Source organism: Erithacus rubecula (genome assembly GCF_903797595.1).
Source record: "Erithacus rubecula genome assembly, chromosome: 9".
Taxonomy (NCBI): Eukaryota; Metazoa; Chordata; class Aves; order Passeriformes; family Muscicapidae; genus Erithacus; species Erithacus rubecula.
In genome coordinates, this window is record NC_136660.1 from 510,641 (window position 1) to 530,439 (window position 19,799).

General features: G+C 42.3%; 1 long non-coding RNA gene across 1 annotated transcript in view; it reads left to right on the forward strand.

Moving 5' to 3' along the window:
* Window positions 1-6,932: 6,932 nt before the first annotated feature.
* LOC306805142 overlaps window positions 6,933-19,799 on the forward strand; it is a 30,703-nt gene continuing 17,836 nt past the window's right edge. Inside the window, exon 1 of the long non-coding RNA XR_013775122.1 lies at window positions 6,933-7,084. This is a non-coding gene — a long non-coding RNA (uncharacterized lncRNA). The remainder of the gene's footprint in view (window positions 7,085-19,799) is intronic.

The window sequence follows — 19,799 nt, forward strand, 5'->3', positions numbered from 1 at the left end:
GAAAAGCCATAATAATTTAGAAATTGACTGAATTGTTCAGAATTTTCAGCCTCTTTGCACTAGCAGTGAGTTTTCTTTCTTCCCTTTCTTCACTTTTACTCCTGCTTTTTAAGTGTTTTCTCCATGCTTCTGCTTATCATTATGTGTAAATCCCAGCCAAAGTGCATCAAACAAAATCCAAGGGAATTAATTCTTTTGCCCTTTTTGATTGTGCTCTCAGGGAGATTTTGTGTTGGTCCAGCTGCCTCCACAGAAGAGGTTACTTTCTCCTTCTGCATATATTGGATGGAGAACACCTGTTCCCTTCTCCCCCCTTCAACCTTTCCATGAGGATAATGCACAGAAAACAGGAGTTAAATGAGAATGGAGAAGCTGTCCAATTTGCTGGGTGAGGCATGAAATAAATTTCCTCCAAAGACTCTCTGTAGTAGTGCAGAATGCCAAGAGCTGAGCCTGGGATGAGATGGAAACATGTAAGTTCTCATTTGCAGCCTGTTGAAGTCTTTCACTAGTTTAGGGGTTCAAGTGTGCCACTCTGGACCTGCTGCTGCAGAAAGGAATTGACTGTGGTTGCTTTCCTGGAATGAATTCCCCTGTTCAATTACTAAAGCACAGCACAGCTGTTTGCCCTGAAGCACCTCACTCGTGCCCTGTTTGCAGCAAGCATCCCTTTTCCCTTCAGAGGATAAGGATACTTGGCTGCCAGGATTGCCATACAGGGAAGGGAGTCTTCATCCTACTAAACCAACTACTAAACCAAGTTTGAAAAAGCAATAATCTCATTATTAATAAACTAATAAAATTACCTCTTGGTGCAAAATGTAGTCTTCATTGTGTAAGGACTGAAAAAATATTAAATCTTTCTGGAAGAGAGAAAGGGGGAATATGTTGGTAAAACAGCTTAGTCTGAAAGTGGATGAGGCAACAGTAGCTTGATATTGATCTCTGTCCTTGAATTAGATAGGCACTGGCTGATAAAACATCCCTATTTTTCTAGGTGTCATCACATATTTACAAAATATCCTACTTACCTGCTGGCAGCTCAGCTTTGGAAGCCAGGCCTGCTCTGCCTCTCAATGAGGCCTCTTTATTGGGCAGTAGAATTGACATGTTAAACTAACAAATAAAACAAACTAACAGCGAGAAGGTACCACCAAATAAAAGGTTCTGTTTAACATATCAAGTATGAGTTTCCATTTCAGTGAAATGTGCCTTTTCAGATGACATTGTCTCAGCATTAAACACCACAGGCACCAATGATGCAGAAGCAGCATGATTGTGGCCCTGCTGCAATCAGATACATCTATTCTGAGAAAATGTCCACAACATGTGAATGCAAACACAGCTTCTAGGCCAAAAGAGGGAAAGGAGGAGGAAGAAGTCCCACCTCACTGCCATTTCTCATGAACTCTTTGCCAGAACTTGGCTCCTTGGGTGCTGTCTAGGCCTGACAGAGCTGTCCCTAACCTTTGGCCTCCCAGCCCTTGAGTGGGATGAGACTGCAGAGCCTCTGTACCTCATTCAGCACTCCAACTCTCAGGGTGAAGGGAAATTCGAAAAACCCTGCCCAGGAAAAAAAAAGGGTGCCTCCATCTAATGTGTTTGAAAGATCTACAGTGACACTGTTACCTAGATAGTACAGCAAGTAAATTAGCAACACTGCTGTAAGATAAGCTGATAAACGAGATCTGACTTCAAATTCTAATGGTTGCAAATATGAATGTGAAGGAAATTAGTTCTCTAGGATGTCTCTCTCTATTTCATAGAAATCAATAATACGTGGCCCATCACGGAAAGCATTTATCTGTGTTCAACTTTGCCTCCTCCTAAAAATGATTCTGCATCTGCAGATAGGAATTTAAGTGTGAACAAGAGTTTCCACAGATGGATCACTGTTCGGCAGATCCTTTATCTTACTGTTTTGTCATTAAGGTAAAGTTGCCTTAATTTATAGATATCATTTTGTAGGCTGCTAATTTTAGTTGGTCATAGTAAGTGAAAGTCTTTTTCTGTAATTTATAACATTTTTGCTTTTAAGAAAAGCTGGTTTTGATTAGCATGATTTATGTCAATGAAATTAATAATTTGATTAACTTGGGTGGTTGGAAGGCTCTTGAAAGTACAAGACCTTTAGGAATTCTAAACCTAATCATTGTCTACACTCAGAATAACCTTTATATTTAATATCACACTTGATAAGTTGCTTTCTGTATCATCATGCCAAGATTGCAGGCCTTCATTCCTTATGATGCAATCTCCCCTTTACTTGAATATACTCTTGTCCACAGGAAACAACATGGTGCTATTCAGTGCTGGGGCATTGGTTCCTCAGCAATGTGTTGTAAAGAGCATCACTGGGATCTCACTGAATGGTATCACATCACTAGTGACGGAGAATTACTGCCAGAAAGTTCTCAAGTATTTGGCTAAAAAATACTCCACCTTACTTTGATTCCTTAATGTATCTTGATACTGAAAGACCTCATAAAATGACTAAGTTTATACTTAAGGATTGTTGGATTTTTCATTTGTTATTAGGTAAAACATCAGATTTGGCAATCTTAGTGTATTTTCTTCAGTTGTTTTAAATGCTACTCTTGTCTAAGGAAAGAGCTGCTCCTTACAAGTCTAGGCAGAATGGAGGCTTAGCAGTAACTTACTATTTTCTTTCAATTTTTGTGCAAACCTTTAAATGGGTTTTCATTGCTCTCTGTGTGAATGTTCCCAACAGTTTATTTCCAGTAGTATTAACACTGCTGTTACCTTTCATTATTTATGGGCAGATAGTTATTGCATATTCAGTTATGAAATTAAGGTGAGTTCAAAGCCAACAATTTGGTTTTTTCTGTTTCAAAGACATTTTCAGGTACCTTTTTAATGCAAATTCCCTAATTTGTGCAGATATAAAACTTGGTGGTGAAGTTCTGCAATAGAAGTGAATAGAAATGCCTTTTCCTTGGAGGCTTTTGATAAAAGTCTCCAGATCAATATCTACATTCCCGTCTTTTTCTTGTATCACCAGATGTTGTGTTAAGAATGAAAATTACTTTAGTAAGTGAACATTTCAAAATGCTCAACCTAACATTTTATATCTGGAAATCCCTTTTTAGACAAATATATTAATAAGTGACCCCTTACTTTTGCCTTTACTGTTCTTTTTTCTAATTGTACTGCACATGGAAATTTGGTCTTTTTATATCTTCAATTGCCACAAGTGACACATTGCAAAGATATTCTTTGGATATTCTCTGCAATGGAAATTTTTTTTTTTTTTTTTTTTAGTTTCCTTGGCAAACTTCTGTGTCAACAAACTGACCGGGATAGCTGCTGTGCTTTCCTTCCTGGTTTGCTAATAGTTTGCATGACCGAATTCCTTTTCCTGGGTGAGAAATTTCCCAGTGGGAGTCTACTCTCCTTCCTCTTACCAGGTAGAAGTGATTAATTTTTAATTCTTCCATAATAATTTACATTAGCACATACACTGCAGTTTGGATCTGGCAGGGCTGTGGCTTTGCTCCTTAAATGACTCATCTCCAAATTCCAGAGGTTTTTTGTTGTTTTGAAATATATTCTGTCTTAATTTTTCTTTGAAAGACCAAACTATTCACTTGCATTGTTTGCATAGCACCACTTCCAATGGACATTGGACTTTTCCCACCTCTCACATCTTAATTAAATACTAGGAATTTATGAAGGATGAGGGCTTTATTCAATTAAGTTATTCAAATTGGTGATGGTGATTATGAAACCACTTTTGAATTAATCTGACTTTTGTCAGCATCAAAAATTGTTTTCATAAAAAATACATTAACTCCTGCTCATATAAATATATTTTAAAAATCAGGTATTTGAGATATGTGATATAAGAGAAAATGTCCTTACATGAAACATTTGCTGATAAGTAGGTATGTACTGCCTATGTTCTGATAACAGTTTCCCTCAAATGCTATTTCAGATTTGCAAAGCATTGATGGAGAACTGCAGGCTGTGAAATTAGTTTGTCTTACAACAAATTATTCATAAACTTTGTATTAGATGGAAGACAGCCAAGTCTACTCTGGGCTGCAGATAATCCAGACAGGAACAGTATTCATATAAGCCTCTTGTATATTAGAGCTGGCAGGAAATAAATGCCTTTCTTTGGTATTAGCTTCTGCCTACACTGGATTTCCCAGCACCGCTACATGGGTGCTTTTTGGCAGGGGGAATGAACCCACATGGGGCATGAGAGCAACTCAAGGTGTTGACTTCTCTTCCTCTTCCTGGTGAGGATGCAGGAAGTGGCACAGCACAGGGACTAATCCCTCATCTCTCCTGTGATGGACTGCTGCAGTATTCTTATGCTCTAATTCCTTCAACTAAATCAAACTTTCAAATATATGCTTCTTACAGTGGTCATAGCCTAATCTTTGGACTGCTGTTCCTGAATGTGTTTAAAAAACACTTATGAAGCCCTCAGTGCTATGGTTTAGCTGATAAAGATACATTAGGTTGTAGGTTGGGCTTGAGGATCTCAAAGATCTTTTCCAATGTAGTTTCTTCTGTGATTCTGTGATTCTAGATTTTTAATTTTTCTAAATCTTCACTTATTTTTTTTTAAATTTTAGTTTTCCATAAGTAGTGGGATTTGAATAGCATGTTCTATAGCTCCCTTGACATCCTTTAGAGGACAATTAAAAGAGGAGGAAAGTGGGAACATTTAATTTACTGATCACTATTACAGGGAACTGTAAAATGAAAATGGATACCTGCAATACAGTGAGAAAGTCAAAATACTAACAGAAACTAATAGCTATTATTACATTAAGTAATTGTCATTCAATTCAGCACTTGCACAGTGAATGAAAAATAAATCAATCTTTGACATCTCATCAGTATTGCTGCATAGACAATTTGTCAGATTATTAAAAATACTTCTACCTGCAAGATGGCATTGAGGTATCCCCAGAAAGAGGGTTAATGCTTAATCAAATGGTTTCACATTAGACATGGTCTCCATTAATCAGTAATGAAATGGTTCATAAAATGGATTAGTTACTTTTAACCCAGTAATTTTTTTTTTTTTAAATTTTATTTTATGGCACTGTTAGTGTGTTCTTACACTAATTTACTGCAATTCTGCCATGGTGCAGTAAAATTGAGCAGGATTAACAACGCTATGTTGGGAATTCGTATATGCATTATTGTAACTGGTTTCCGTTGCTTCAGAAGGCAAGACATCCACATTGCTAAATCCTGTAATGTCTAAAGGCTGTAACACAGGGAGTGGAATGCAAAGGAATCTTCCTGTGTAGATGATTTGAGTTGTACTTCCTTTCTCAGAAAGCTCTATGAATTCACAGATTATGAGACCCATACAAAAGCAACCTTCAAACCTCAAATCCTCCAGTGCTCCTTAGCAGCACTGAAATGATTAGGAAGACCTTCAATCTTTCATCTCAGTTTAAGGTCAAATGAAAATCTCTCAAAACTTCAAATTGTTTCTGTAACCACCTCCCTGATGTGGGGCACACCCAGATATCTCTGGAAGATAGCAAGGATGGAAGAATTTGTACATTATTGGGAGAATTGTGCATGCTGTGGCTGGAACAGGGATTTGGAGTTTTTCAGCAGATCCATGCTAGTGGCTGGTGTGGGAACCCCAAAGAGGACCCTTCTGCTTTGTGCCTGGGATGTGCTTGTGGCTCACCAGCTACTCTTGTGAGACAATAATTCAGCATGGTATTTTGTTTAAGACTGCCAAGCATAGCTGGGATTCAGAAATCCTGGAGAATCCTGCAAAACAAATACTTCCATGTGCATAGTGGTTAGCTTTGTTCTGCTCTCACAGATGAACCTGTGGTACTTCTGTAATGGCAAGAAATGTAAGTAAAAACAGAATTAAATCATAACTGAATAGATTATGTTCAGTTCTCAATGGGAATTACACTAAGAGTTGGGCAGAGTTAAGAAAGATGAGTTATCATGGGACCTCTGAGGCTGGAGGAAGCCATAGTCCATGAGAAAGCGGCAGGAACTGGCAGGATGGGAGCTGGAAAAGACAACAATGAAGCAAGGAATGATGAATGGAAAAAGTTAATCTTGAAAGGATTTTTTGGGAAAGCATATAGCTCTGCAGAAGGTGTTACTGTCCCTGATATTGGGGACATACCAACAGCTGAATGTCTCTGTGGTATTGTGTTTGCAAACTTGGGTATTGTAGTTCAAAACTTGCGAAAAATAAAGGCTTCTGTCTCATATGAAAGTGTGGTATTTTGTGGCTTCATTTCCAGGGAACAAACTCCTGATCCATCATTTTCCCAGATGTCTGTTTTCACAATGAATGACAAGATCTACACTATGAGAAATGCAAGAAAAGTTAAAATACAGAGTGAAGTATGTGTGTACAAAGAGAGATGTGTGTCTAAGCAGGGCTAAATGCATATAAAATGTCATCTGTGTGTCTGTACAAATCTGATTTCACTATTTTCTACAGATTTTATCTAAATTGGAATTTAATTTTCATTTCCTGCACCATAAAGATCCAAGCAGTTGTTTGTTTGGCCATATAGATCCTTCAACACACTGGCTGGCAGTACCCCGGTGTGCTTCACAAAAATATTTCTGCTTTTTTACAAGATTGTCTTGGTTTGAAAGACAAGTCTGCTAAGGAAGTCAGGAGCCTCCCTTGGAATGGAAAATGCAAACTCCTTCCTTCCGAATAATTATAATTTTGAAATTAAGGGGCTCTCAGGCAAAAGATATGAGAATAGGAATAACAGTTCTTTACTAGTATGTATAATAAAGCAAATAACAACTACTACAGTGGCAGCAACAAATCAGAACCAGGCACCGAGTGAGGGCCTTCTCCGGGCCGCGGGCACTTTCCCTCTGGTCCAGCTCCAGTCACAGCCAGCAGGGGGCGCTGGCGGCTCCCAGTGGGCCGCGCAGGTGGCTCGGGGGGCATGCAGTAATGGCGGCTCGGCCCAGACGGCAAGGGGTGGAAGAGAGGTTTTGCTTCACAAATCCCCCTGGGGCAGTCAATCCTGGTGCCCCAGCAGGACTCTTGGAAGCACCAAGCTGGGCCGGCAAGATGTATCAGCAGGTAGTGGGTGCAGGACTACAGTGCACTGAAAACACAGTGCAGTGCCGATGAAGCAGCGGGGGTGGGGCAGCAGTGACCTGGCTCCCAGCACAGGGCGGGGAGAGGCGAGCTCGGGATCCCGGGCACCTGAGTATATGGTGATAGGTCTCTCTTTTAGGGAGACAGGTGATCATAATGTCCCAGTTCAATGTCTGCTCTCACAAGCAGAGGCTCACCCCACGACAGAAGAAGCAGCTTTGGGCTGGACTGCGGCGGCTGCAGTGAATTCCTCTCCCCAAGCAGCAGCTCCTCTGAAGCTGAGAGGGAGAGATAGCAGCTGCCCCCACTCTGTCTTTTATGTTTTCTAGCAACTTATGGGGAAAAAATCTGTAAGTGTAAAGGAACAAAAGGAAAGAACCTGACCCCCAACAATGATGCAGATTGCCAAATTTGCTAAACTTTCATAGCAATCATTGAGATTAGTTCTGCCTTTCAACCACCTTTTGGTGTCTGGTGTTTCCTGACTGCCTCTCTGCAATAAAACACCCCAGTTTGTGCACTTGCCACCATATGGCTCTCCTCCTTTTGTTTTCTTTACCAGAGTGAAATGCAGCTGGGTTTTTTTTCTGAATGCAGGGTGATCCTTGCATCTGCACTGTTTAAACAGAAATTTGCTTTTCACTGAAATCTAGCTGTTCTTTACAAGAATAATTATTCCTTCCTTAAATTCCCAGTAAACAGTAAACCTTTAGTAAGCTACAAACAAAAGTGTTGGAGTGAACACTGCCCAGGAATGAATGGGAAGCGTGACACTGAACATGAGCAGGAGTCTTGTTTCTTAGGAAAACTGAAGAAAAGTAGAAAAAAGCTTTCATGATACATATAGGTAGCTTTACTGCTATTTCTGTACTTCGAGAAGTAGTTGGAATTCTCTTGGCCATGGGAGTAAGTCTGGGATGAGCTCAGTTGGTCAGAGCATGGTGCTGATAACACCAAGGCCGTGAGTTTGATCCCTGTACAAGCCATTCATTTAAGAGTTGGGCTTGGTGATCCCTTCCAGCTCAGAATATCTGGTGACTGTGACAGGATACAATTTCTTCCTTTAATGTTCTGCATCTGCTAGGACTGATGGGAAGGTTGATGCAGTGTATTCGCAATACAGAGCTGAAAAGAGGTTTTCATATTTTCTTTTTTTCCCTTGTTCCTTTTCTGGTGACACAACTGCTTAGAAGTGGTAGGATGGAATTTCAGAGATATCATGAAAGCATATGTAGGTTGTAGCACAGGATTCCAAGGGAACTGGAGCTGTGATTGTTGCTGGGTGAAGAGCTCTGACTAGCCAGGATTTTTGGCTCCTGTTTCATATGTTTCTTTAGTATCACTGGCCTGCCCTGTTCCAAGGAATATGAAGTGCAGATGTGTTTACACTGCTCAGTTTCCTTCTGTGACTTACAAATTCAGCATGTTCTTAGCTGTATGATGGCACTGGATAATAAGATTCTTCTTTTCCATGACATATTCCAGGGAAGTGACTTCCCACAACTGTCATAACATAAAAAACACCCGAGTAAAGAAAATGCAATTTACAAAAATTAAAAATAACAAGAGAAGCAAAATCATTACTGCAAATGATCCATGAAACCTGTACAATCTAGATTGTGCTTCACCAACAGGTTCGTTGGGAAGAATGATTAGCAGAATCTGTCTGATGCTGAGTGAGCTACATAGAATTTCTTGTAAGATAAAGATTTCAGCACATAATCAGAATTTTAGCATGGACAAAACTTTTATGAGCATGTCTCTTTAGCAGATCTGGGCCTTGTGTGAAAATGTGCAGATTATAGCTTTAATGTAATTTGGAATGTGGTTGTTTTGTAGCAAGCAAGCCCTTTGTGAGAGTGCGTCCGAGCCTCTCGTCTGTTTCTGCCCAACGACCCTCGCCTGAGGCCTGCGCTGGCCAGGGATGGGAGGAACGCCAAGTGACTATTCCGCAGGTGATGCCTACCAGGACTGGTTTCTCATGACAACTAGTCATGGGGAGTTTACTCAACAAGCTCCCACAGATGAAAGAACAATGGACTGGTCAGTAAGGGCTGACCCACGTGTGTTCATGACGACAAAGATGGTCTGATGTGCCTTGAAGCGTCCTGTTTTCACCTGTTCCCCCGCGTAACGAGCTCCACATACAATAGTCCGTAAATCTTCCCACCTTTTGGCCAGAAGCCACTCGCTATGGGAAAGGACTATAAAAGTGACTTTCGCAAAGGAGACCCCCGAGATCTCCCCAGACGGCAACAGACATCTATTGGCTGGCTCCACGAGGATTCGTCTGCCCGTCTTGGTAGCTATAATCCCAACCCCCCTTTCTCTCTCTCTCTCTCTCTCTCTCTCTCTCTCTCTCTGTCCCACTATCGCATTTTGGTTGGCACTAAATAAAGTGCATTTCTGTAGAAGTAAATTGGTTTTGTCCCCTGCTGTGTCTTTTGCGCTCTAAGATCCATAAAAGAACCAGTCGCAACTCGCTCTTGAATTGGGCGGACTGTGACACCCTTAGAACAGCTTCCATAAATCTATCAAAAAAAGTAAGAATCCAAAACCAACATATTGCAACTCTGAGGTTTCTTCTTTTTGAGAAATGCCCCTCAGAATGTCATCAGACATGTATATTGTCATCAGGCTACTCAAAGCCCACTTATTCTTTAGAAGTCCTGTTCTGTGTCCCATCTGCTTTTGTTGTTTTTTTTCCTGCTGTTGAACAAAGTGATGGCAGACATTCACAGAGAGACAAAATTAAGGAAGCACAGAGAAAACTCCCATTTGATTTGTTGAATGTAATGTGAAATAAACTCTCCTGTCTTTGCTGGGAACTCAGTGATTTGGAAGAAATGTAGTATTGGGCTTCTGTGTAGGTAACATACGTGTTATGGTTATTATCCCATGGGGTTGTTGTGTGTTTTAGTAACGACTACTGTCCAATGAGGTGAACAAATAAACCATTTCCTTTCCTAATGTTGAAAGCACTGCAATAAGTTTATTAAAAGGTCCAGTATCTGTATTGATTATATTGTATTTGGTTGAGCATTAAACAGGCTCCAGAAGTGTTTGGACAGCAATCTTAGGCACAGGGTGGGATTATTGGTGTGTCTGTGAAGGTCCAGGAGCTGGGCGCAGTGATCCTGATGAGTCCTTTCCAGCTCAGGATATTTTGTTATTCTATGATTCTATTTCCTTCTTGCACTGTCAAGTAGGTAAAGGGATTTACTGCTCCTGAGTTAAATCAGAAGGTGATTGTGAGGTATGGAAATACCTCCAGGACAGCCAGTTCTTTCTCCACACTACAGCCTTTTCTGGATGACTATCCCAAGTTGGTATTGGGGTGAGTGAAGGGACGTTGTATCTTCATCTATATATGACAGGAGTGTCACATCAGTCTTCCCTAAAGGTAACCTAGAGATGCCAAGGAACACACAATGGGAGAACAGGAAGGGATTTGCAGGATCCAGAGGTGGCCGTGTGCTCTACTGGTGTGTGGGAGCTGATGCAACTGTCACTACAGCACCAACTGGCCAGGAGTGTGCTATGAGCACAAGGGTGCCTTAGTTACATCTGGCAGGTCACTTTGCAGTGCTTGCTTTGTCAAATCCAAGACTGTGTGGGGCAGAAGTGTGGGAGCTCCAGCTTCCCTATGTGGGAAAGGGTAAAGGGTTGGAATAAGTCTCTGGGGAGTTTCAGTGACCCAGCATGGCAAAAACCCAACTCTGAAAGTAATCACCTTCCAGAATCCTCATAAACATTTTATAAGATTCAGGACATAGCCAGAGTCCTGAATAAGTGTCAGAGCTTTCAGGCTCACTCTCTTCTTTAGTGCTATTTGAAAGGCTCTGAACTGTGGGAGCAGAACCCCAACTGCTGCTCTTCCCACAGGAGCAGGGGCTGTGATGGCCAGGGGAAATGGGCATGTGAGCTGAGGTGGGCTGGAGTTGGATCTGGTGCTGCCAGTGTGTTAATGGAATGAAAATAATGAGAAACACCCGCAAAAAGGGGGTGGGGAAGGAATAATAAAGTAAGCAGTGGAGCAGCTTCTGTTTGTAGCTAATCTTGCAGTTGTGCTCTCAGAGGCTCAGGCATGGCAGTTGAGCTGCTGGTGACCCCCAGCACTACTGTCAGTATGGAGCCCTGGGGCATTGCTTCTGCCCACCTGGCTGGGCACTGTTGTGCTGCAAACAGTCAGACTTTTCCAGCTGGGCCAGGCCCTGGTGGACAGCTGGAAAGGTGGACAGCATGGACTTGGAGTGTGGATGAAGCAGAATCCCTTTCAGGGCCTTCCTGGAAAATCATCCCTTAGATGAGAAATTGCTTCCTTAGAAAGACTCATGCTAGAAGCATCTCACCCCCCTGTATACCCCTGCGTTATCTTTTACTGCTCTAATTGGTCCCTTTTTCCTCTAATTGGTCCCTTCTTCACCTAAAACCTCTAAGTAATTGGATAGTTTTCAATCTCTAATATTATTTGTCTGTTTTCTAAGGCACCCCAGCCCTATAAAAATCCCTTCGGTACTCTATGTACTCAGACTGATGCTGGATGCTGGACCCCTTCATAGAAATAAAGTTGCCTGCAGAACCTCTTACAGCTTTCTCAGATCTCTTCTTCTCTTCACTGGCTAAGAAGGTACTGCAAGCAAAAATGATCTCCGAAAAGATCTGATAGCCTAAGCTTTAGGCATTGCTTGCATCTAAGCACCTTGTGGCTGAAGTCTGCCTGAAGCAGCCAGGAAAAGCTGTTCCATTTGGAACGTTTTATCCTGGCTTGTTGTGATAGTCTGGGGCAAAACCCAAGCCTCAGCAGCAACATTGGAGGAGCCTGAAATGGAAAAAACTTATGCATGAGAATGGCTTAAACAGCACCATAGGTTTGGGAATACCATCTCTCTGTGCCAGTTCCACTCCACTCAGATCTGCTTTCCCACTTGGCTCTCAGACTTGCATGTCCACTCCTAAGAGAAGTGTCCATCTTCCTCCCACACCATGACTTACATTCCTCTTCTGTTTCATTAAGCCTTCCAGGTACTGCCCATGTCCTCTCTGATCCAACAATGCCTGTTTGGATAAGATGGATTTGGTACAGGCTGTGTTAACTCTTACTGCACACAGAATGGCTACTGCATTTGCCTGCCCAGTCTGATGGTGAAGGCTTGTGTATTGATTGTGATTGCCCTGAATCTGAGACAAACTACAGTAAATAAATTCCGAATGTATTCTGTTACACAAAATCCCTAACCAAGCTAGAGGGAAGTAACCATGCATTTGCTTCATAGGCACCAAAACAGCCACACTGAAACCTGTTCTTTCCTCCCTCATTGTCACCCTTGCCCAAGAAATCCCTCAATAACATGCAATGTGGTTTTAGTGTTGCACAGTAAACAACAGTTTTTCCCCAGAAATTATGGGTGTAAATCAATGAAAGGTGGGATTAAGACTGCTTGGCTGTTCAGTTGATGTTTATGTATTGAGTTAGTGTGAACCTTGATTAGTTTTACAACCCTAAATAAAAAAAATCTAAGGATTAACAGTAAATTAACTGTGACTGATGTCATTTGGAGATGTTAAGAGATTATAAAGAATCAATGGATAGAATATATGCTAGGGCCAAAAAAAAAGCAGTTTCACTCAGTTATTCTGGGCTTTCTCTCAAAGCCTGTGCTGCAGCATTTGAGTTTTGATGAGAGGATGGTGCTCATTTCTCCTCTGCTTGGCAGAGTGCCTTTGCGAGCACTCTGTTGGATGGAGCTGCACTTACTGCAATGTGGCTCCATAGGAAAAAAGCTTGGTGTCTTAGGTTACAATGTAAAATGTAACCAAAAGTATGTATTCTATCACAATCTTCATAAGGTGTTAAAAACAGGTAGGGCAGTTTTCTTTATGTCTTTCATGACACATCTCTGATAACTCCCTTTGGGGGGGGGGGGTAGGAATGGATATCTTCTGCTAATGGGCAATCTAGTCTCGCTGCATTACTCATAAAATTCAATCATCCCATTGTGAAATGCTGCAGCCGGGGGAGGAACCAGACATTTGTATCTGGATGTAATCTGAGGTTTGGAACACCACGGGTGGCCTTATCTACTGGATTCCAAGAGGACAAGCTCAATAACCACCACTGGACCTTCACAGGAAGACTAAGTCCTTCTACAGGATCACCACTTCAACAGAACCACATCTATCACTTCAACAGGATTGCAGTCACCATTTAATGGGACTGCTACCACCACCCTGGTTAACAGGGTGCCAGGTTGTTTCCTGATTCCATCAGTTTAAGCCAGTGTTTTCTGCCTCTATTTTAATTTTCCTATTAAATTGTAGTCCTGACTTGGAATGTCTCACTGGCTTGCTTTCAAATTAGTACACATGGAAATGGGTAGTGTATTTAATATGTGAAAGACAGACCAGTAATCTCGGATTTGTAGTGTTTGCAAGAGACAACTGGGGCTTCTTTTCAGTCCCTTCCCTGTATGTGTGAAAAAAGAACCCTTACACTTCCAATGTTTTCCTCTTTTGAAAATAGGAATTATCATTGACTGTATAAATTCAAAGGGGATTCCTCCCTTGACTGAAGTGTTTACAGCCTAATTGCTTGAAGAATTTGAAGCAGCAGCTATGCTGTGTTTGGGGCAGGGTACTTCAGTGGAATGGGATTAAGGCAATATTTCTAGATGGAGCTAGCAGCGCCCAGCAGTTCAGTAAGCAGGGTAGGGGATTTTCAGCAATGAAGCACACTGTAGACTGGCTGCTCTGTACAATTAGAGTGCTGAAACCAGAGAATCGTCATTGTTTTCATCTGTTATTTTCACTGAGGGACATTCACAGTATTTAACATCTTTCTAGGAGATTTCTTTTGAAGGTCACATCTTTGTGCTTCTTGTTATTGTCGATAGGCCTCTAAGTGGGGGTTTGATGAAGGCATCTGCAAAGGGATGGAAGTGCTAGGGGAGGAAGTAGGTGTAAGGAGAGAGAGGAGAATATAACTGAAGGATTAGGTGGTTTATTGGAGCCAGGAGCAGGCTTTGGAAGTGAGTTTAGCCTCAGGCCACCCAGCAAATGGGCTGCTGTCCTAAAAATAAGACACAGGACAACAGAGAGAACTTCAGGAATATAATAAAAAAAATATGCTGTGGTAAAGTTTCTTCCTATATTTGAACCTTCAGAAGTGGCAATGATAAACACACAGGTCAGTCCATCCTGAAAGACTGTTCTGTAGAATGTGTGCTGGTGCTCAGGATGTTATGTGGTGCAAAACTGGGTACCCTTGCACAAGAGGGAAGGAGGAATGACTGAAACTGTAATTGATAGAAACACCAGGACAGGATGTTCTCAGAGGCTTTCCAAAATTCATGTTGTCATTGTACTAAATAATGACATGTTTTTGTGCAATGAAAAATAGTGCTCTTCTAAATGCTATGCTCTCTTCACTAAACTATTTGTTCCAAGTTATATCAATGACACATCTTTCATAATTAAGTTGACATGCTCTTCAGTGCCCTTGGCAAGTGTTACTCAAAATAATGCAAACTAAAATAGCATATCTCAGTCTCCAGGGCTGAAACTTGCATGTTAATGCTCTTCCAGTGATGCTCTTTAGTCATCGAGTGGTGACTGAAGGTAAAATGCTGTGGGAGGAAATGGCAGTGTGTTGGTTGGGAATAGATCTGCATTTCTGTAGTTGGTGTTCCAGGGCATAGCTATAGTTCTGTTCTTTCTCTTTCCAGCCAAAAACTGCAGTAGATTGTTGGAGATAAAATAATGACAAGGTAGTAAAATGCCAGAAAAACCTCCTCATGTTCAGCAGGGAGAAATAATAATAAAAAAAAATACAAAAAGTAAAAGGGATAATTGAGTGAAGAACAACAAAAGTGTTCACAAACATTGCAGGGGAGGAAAGAATAGAAAGTTAAGGAAAGGAAAATAATTACATGAGAAATCTACAGAAAAAAATTGGGTTGTGTTAGATCAGTCCTATATCTATTCATGTTTCCTGAAGAAAGCCCAATCCCACACTGAAAGAAACATGAATACAGAGTTGTTCACAACAGACCTCTGAAGAGAAAGGATATGTTTTTCACTAAGCTGCTGCTCTATTACCCAAAGGAACTGAAGTGACTTTCTGACCTCTTAAAATTTCATACATCACCTTGAGCCAAGGCTTGAATCACTTCTGTCTAAGGATTTAATGACACATTCCTGTGCAGGAGGATCTATGAGCAGATTGATGGTGAGAGGTTACTGGAAATTTTTTAAGAGCTTGTTTGCATGGCAGGAGTAGGGTTGTGAGCCTCAACTTCCTCAGTGACAGACTCCTGGCCTGGCACATTGCTGCTCTTGGCCTTCTTCCCTGCCAGACCTATTAACTACAAGGTGATTAGCCGGGCTACTAATTAGGGGCTGGCTGGTTGGGCAGTTCGGGCTGGTGATAACAAAGGCAGCAGAGCTCACCTGAAGGTTTGTTCCTAGGGAGAAAGGAGAGCGGTGTCCTGCCCTGTGCCTCCCTCTTGCCCCTAGCTATTGTCCCCTCTATTGCACTGGCCCATGGCCGCCTTCACCCTACCATGAGCCAGTTCAATGACATACCAGAAAGTTAGTTGTGGGTTTGTTTTTTTTTTCTCTTTTGCCTGATTGTTGTTTTCCATCATGTTAGTGCATCCAGGCAGGGCTTTACTGTGACCTAGAGCAATCAGAAGGCAGCAGCAGCAGCAAGCAGGCAGGAGGAGAGACTGGGAAGGAGGGAGCATCCTTTTTTTGGTAGCATCTCATCATGTCCTACGGAGCCATACTCTGCCAATCATCCAATTAAATGGTTCTACTAGTAAGGATGTGGATGAAAGACAGAAGAACAACACTGGGAACCAGAGCAAAATAAGATAAAATACTCTGCTGGAAGCAGTCAAGCTCTGTGCTTCAGAGCTTGAAACTTCATGCTTTGCAACCCTGGCATCACCTTCTTGGTGCATGAAAAATGAATTTCTTGCCATTTGGACAGTCTGTCTCAGATTTGGCTCACCTCACAGTAGCTAACTAAAAGTGAAGACTCTAGTGCAAAGGTTGTTCTATTGGCTTCCTTTAGAGATGGAAAAAAGGGTCAGGCACGCCTAGGCAGCGATTCATGCTGCCTGGCTGGAGAGAGTGTTTGTCCCTGTCTGGAGGTGCTAGAGGAGCCAGGCCATTTGCTTTGCCCAGAGGGGGGCTCCTCTCATTTAATGCACTCTTGTGTCCAACTGTGATCACCATCAGCTGGGCTCTCTTGCTTGGAGAGAATTGCCAAGCATGCTGCTTATCATCCCCAGGCCCTGGTGAAGGCTGCAGTGCCTTCTCTGCTCCCAGGGAGGACCAAGGCTCCTTGAACAACTGAGTTGTTCAGAAACTTGTTCAGGAACTTGTCATCTCTTCTGGCAGGAGTAAGGAGTCCTCCCACATGGATGAATCACATCTTGACGGAGTGATGATGAGTAAAGTCTGGTGTTATTCCAGGGAGTGTGGGTGTCCTGGGGCAGCTGTGTCACGAATTTCAGCCTTGTGTGGATGTCTCAGAAATCCAGAGGGCACAGACCACACATATGCTGAGACAAGGGCGCCCTTCTGAGGTAGCTTCAGTTTGATGGAATGAGTCATCTATTTGTGCGTTTTCAGCATGGGGCAGGGAGTGTGTTCTCCATACTGGGGCCATACTCTGCGCTTTTTTCCCACGGTGTTTGTCTTGTCTGTTCTGGGATACTCCCACCCCCCTCCTTTCCTGATGTGTCCCCAAAAGGGAGGATGCTGTGGGACTGGGGATGACCTGCTGGAAAGAGTAAGGAGTGTGTGGGGCCATGGCCCCAGTGCAGAACATTGCTCCCCGTTAGGGTCTGGTGGTGTCCTTGAAAAGCACAAGTGGTGGAGTTTTGGGCAGGGCTGAATGGGTAATGCTGATCAGCAATATATTAAATTTTGGGTTATATGCTTTATTTCCATGCCACTTAAAATTGCAAATGTACTTTCCCGTAATGATTATTTTAAGATAGCCCCACTGCTGCTGGGATCTCCTAATTATCTGAGTATATTTTATCCAAATCCATCCCCAGGATGACTGGTGCAAGGGTTCACAACAAGAAAAGGTAATGAGAATGCAAATGGAGATGTGAGATGTCCACATGGGAAATACAGATGCAGTTGAGTTCTCAACAGTATGCAGGTTGTTATTTATTCTGGCATGTGACCTGATCTGCTATGGGGTAAAGCTCTAAACTATAACCTGTTACCAGGATGCTCTAAAAGGTTAGGGCTGGTAGCACGCACATAACTTACTATGAGGGAGAAGTATTGCCAAATGAAAATGGGAAATAAAAATGAGCAGGGGGCAGGGAAGGAAATGTGAATGAAATCGGGAACTTGAAAGCTAACCAAACCAAACCTTTGTGCATTTCTGAGATACCCCACAGGGAACCATTCTTTTGGGCCATGTTTTGGATACCAGACAAGTTAGTTCTAACTTTTATTTTGGCAGTGGATATGATGATAAAGTATTTTAGGGTTTGAATTAGATTTAAAATTTAATTGTGTAGAAGATCCAGAACGCAACAAATAGTAAATAAGTCTAGGTGGTATAGGGCTTTTCATTATCAAGGCTGAAAATTATTTAGAAAGCAAGTCTTTCCTTCTTAGGTTATTTCCCTAAAAACCAAGGAGTGAACCTGGTAAGGCTTGTTACAGAAAACCAGAAAATTACCAAGAGGCATTAGTACAATTGATGTGAGTAAATAATTCTGTTTGCATTTTGGGTATATAATATTCTTGACTGAACTATCAGAGCTTGAGATATTTAGGCCTTTCATATATATATTTGCATGTGTCATTCTGTTGTTGCAGATAAGCAAGCCCGGAGTTCTTTACACGTACAATAATGTTATTATCGGTTCTATGATAAGACCAAATGAATGCACTTTCTTTCTTTCCTCCTGATGCAGCTTGGCAGCCAAAATATTCTTGAGTTCAGTAAACCTGAAAATAGTTTCCTGCAATTTTGTGCAAAGGAAAAGAAGAGATGAAGGTTAAAGGATGAAATGAGATTTCTGGTGTGAGGGGTTAGCAAAACCCCCAGGTCCAGCTGTGGAGGGGAAGAGAAATGAGGAATTGATTTATCAAGTGTTGGCAGTTGATGCACAAATTTACAGAATTTCAGAATGAACAAGGTTGGAAAAGACCTTTAAGTCATCTAGTCCAACCTATGACCTAACACCTCCTCATCAACTGAACTGTGGCACTGAGTGCTACATCCAGTCTTTTTTCAAACATGTCCAGGTTCGGTGACTCCACCGCCTCCCTGGGCAGATGATTCCAGTGCCCAATCACTCTTTCGGCGAAGAATTTCTTATGTCTAACCTAAACTTCCCCTGGTTCAGCTTAAGACTTTGTCATCTCATTCTATCAGTGGTTGCTTGGGAGAAGAGGCCAACCCCCACCTGGCTACAATCACCTTTCAGGTAGCTGTAGAGAGGGATAAGGTCACCCCTGAGTCTCCTTTTCTCCAGGCTAAACAAGCCTATCTCCCTCACTCATTCCTCATACAGCTTGTGTTTCAAGCCCCTCACCAGCCTCGTTGCCCTCCTCTGGTGTCACTGTTGGGACAGACAAGACATACAAAGTAACACTTGCAACAGGTAAACTGGCTTTGTTTGTTATGGCTGCACATTCTCTTTTTATGCGTTCTTCAACACAGTGCCTACTTTGTTTATTGGTTACAATAACACAGCTCATCATGTTCATTGGTACAAAGCAGTCAGCGTCACTGTTCTTGGGCACGCTTTTTACAAGAATTTTGCAAACAGATAATAGTTCTGTTTTCCTAACTGCAGGTGTCTGGTGTTTATCTCTGTTCTCTCAGTTCCAATGTGAACAACTTTGTCTTCTTCTTTCCTTCATGGTTAAATAAGAATCTTATCAATTTCTTCTTCTGTGAGCTCACTCCACTGGCTCACAGACCAGCTGTCAGCCCCTTCCACACTCTGGATGCGTTTGAGAATCTCAACATCTTTCCTAAATTGAGGGACCCAGAACTGGACAGAGTACTCAAAGTATGGCCTCACCAGTGCCAAGTACAGGAGAAGAATGACCTCCCTGATCCTCCTGGTTACACTATTCTTGATACAGGCCAGGTGCCATTGGCCTTCTTGGCCACCTGGGCACACTGTTGGCTCAGTCAGATGTCAATAGGTACACTGTTCAGCCATCTGTCCCCAGCCTGTAGCATTGCAGGAAATTTTTGTGGACAAAGTGCAAGACCCGGCACTTGGACTTGTTAAACTTCATGTTGTTAGACTAATTTCATCTATCCAGCCTGTCCAGGTCTCTTTGCAGAGCCCTCCTACCTTCCAACAGATCAACACATGCTCCCAGCTCAGTGTCATCTGCAAATTTAGTGATGGAGGACTCAATCCCCTCATCCAGGTCATCAGTGAAGATATTAAAGAGGACTGGCCCCAGCACTGACCCCTGGGGGACACCACTAGTGACTGGACACCAGCTGGATGCAGCACCATTCACCACCACTCCCTGGCCATCCAGCCAGTTCTTAACCCAGCAAAGAATGCTCCTGTCCAAGCTGTGGGCTGCCAGTTTCTCCAGGAGAATGCTGTGGGAGACAGTGGCAAAGGCCTTGCTGGAGTCCAGATGGACAATGTCCACAGCCTTTTCTGCATCAGCCAGGTGGGTC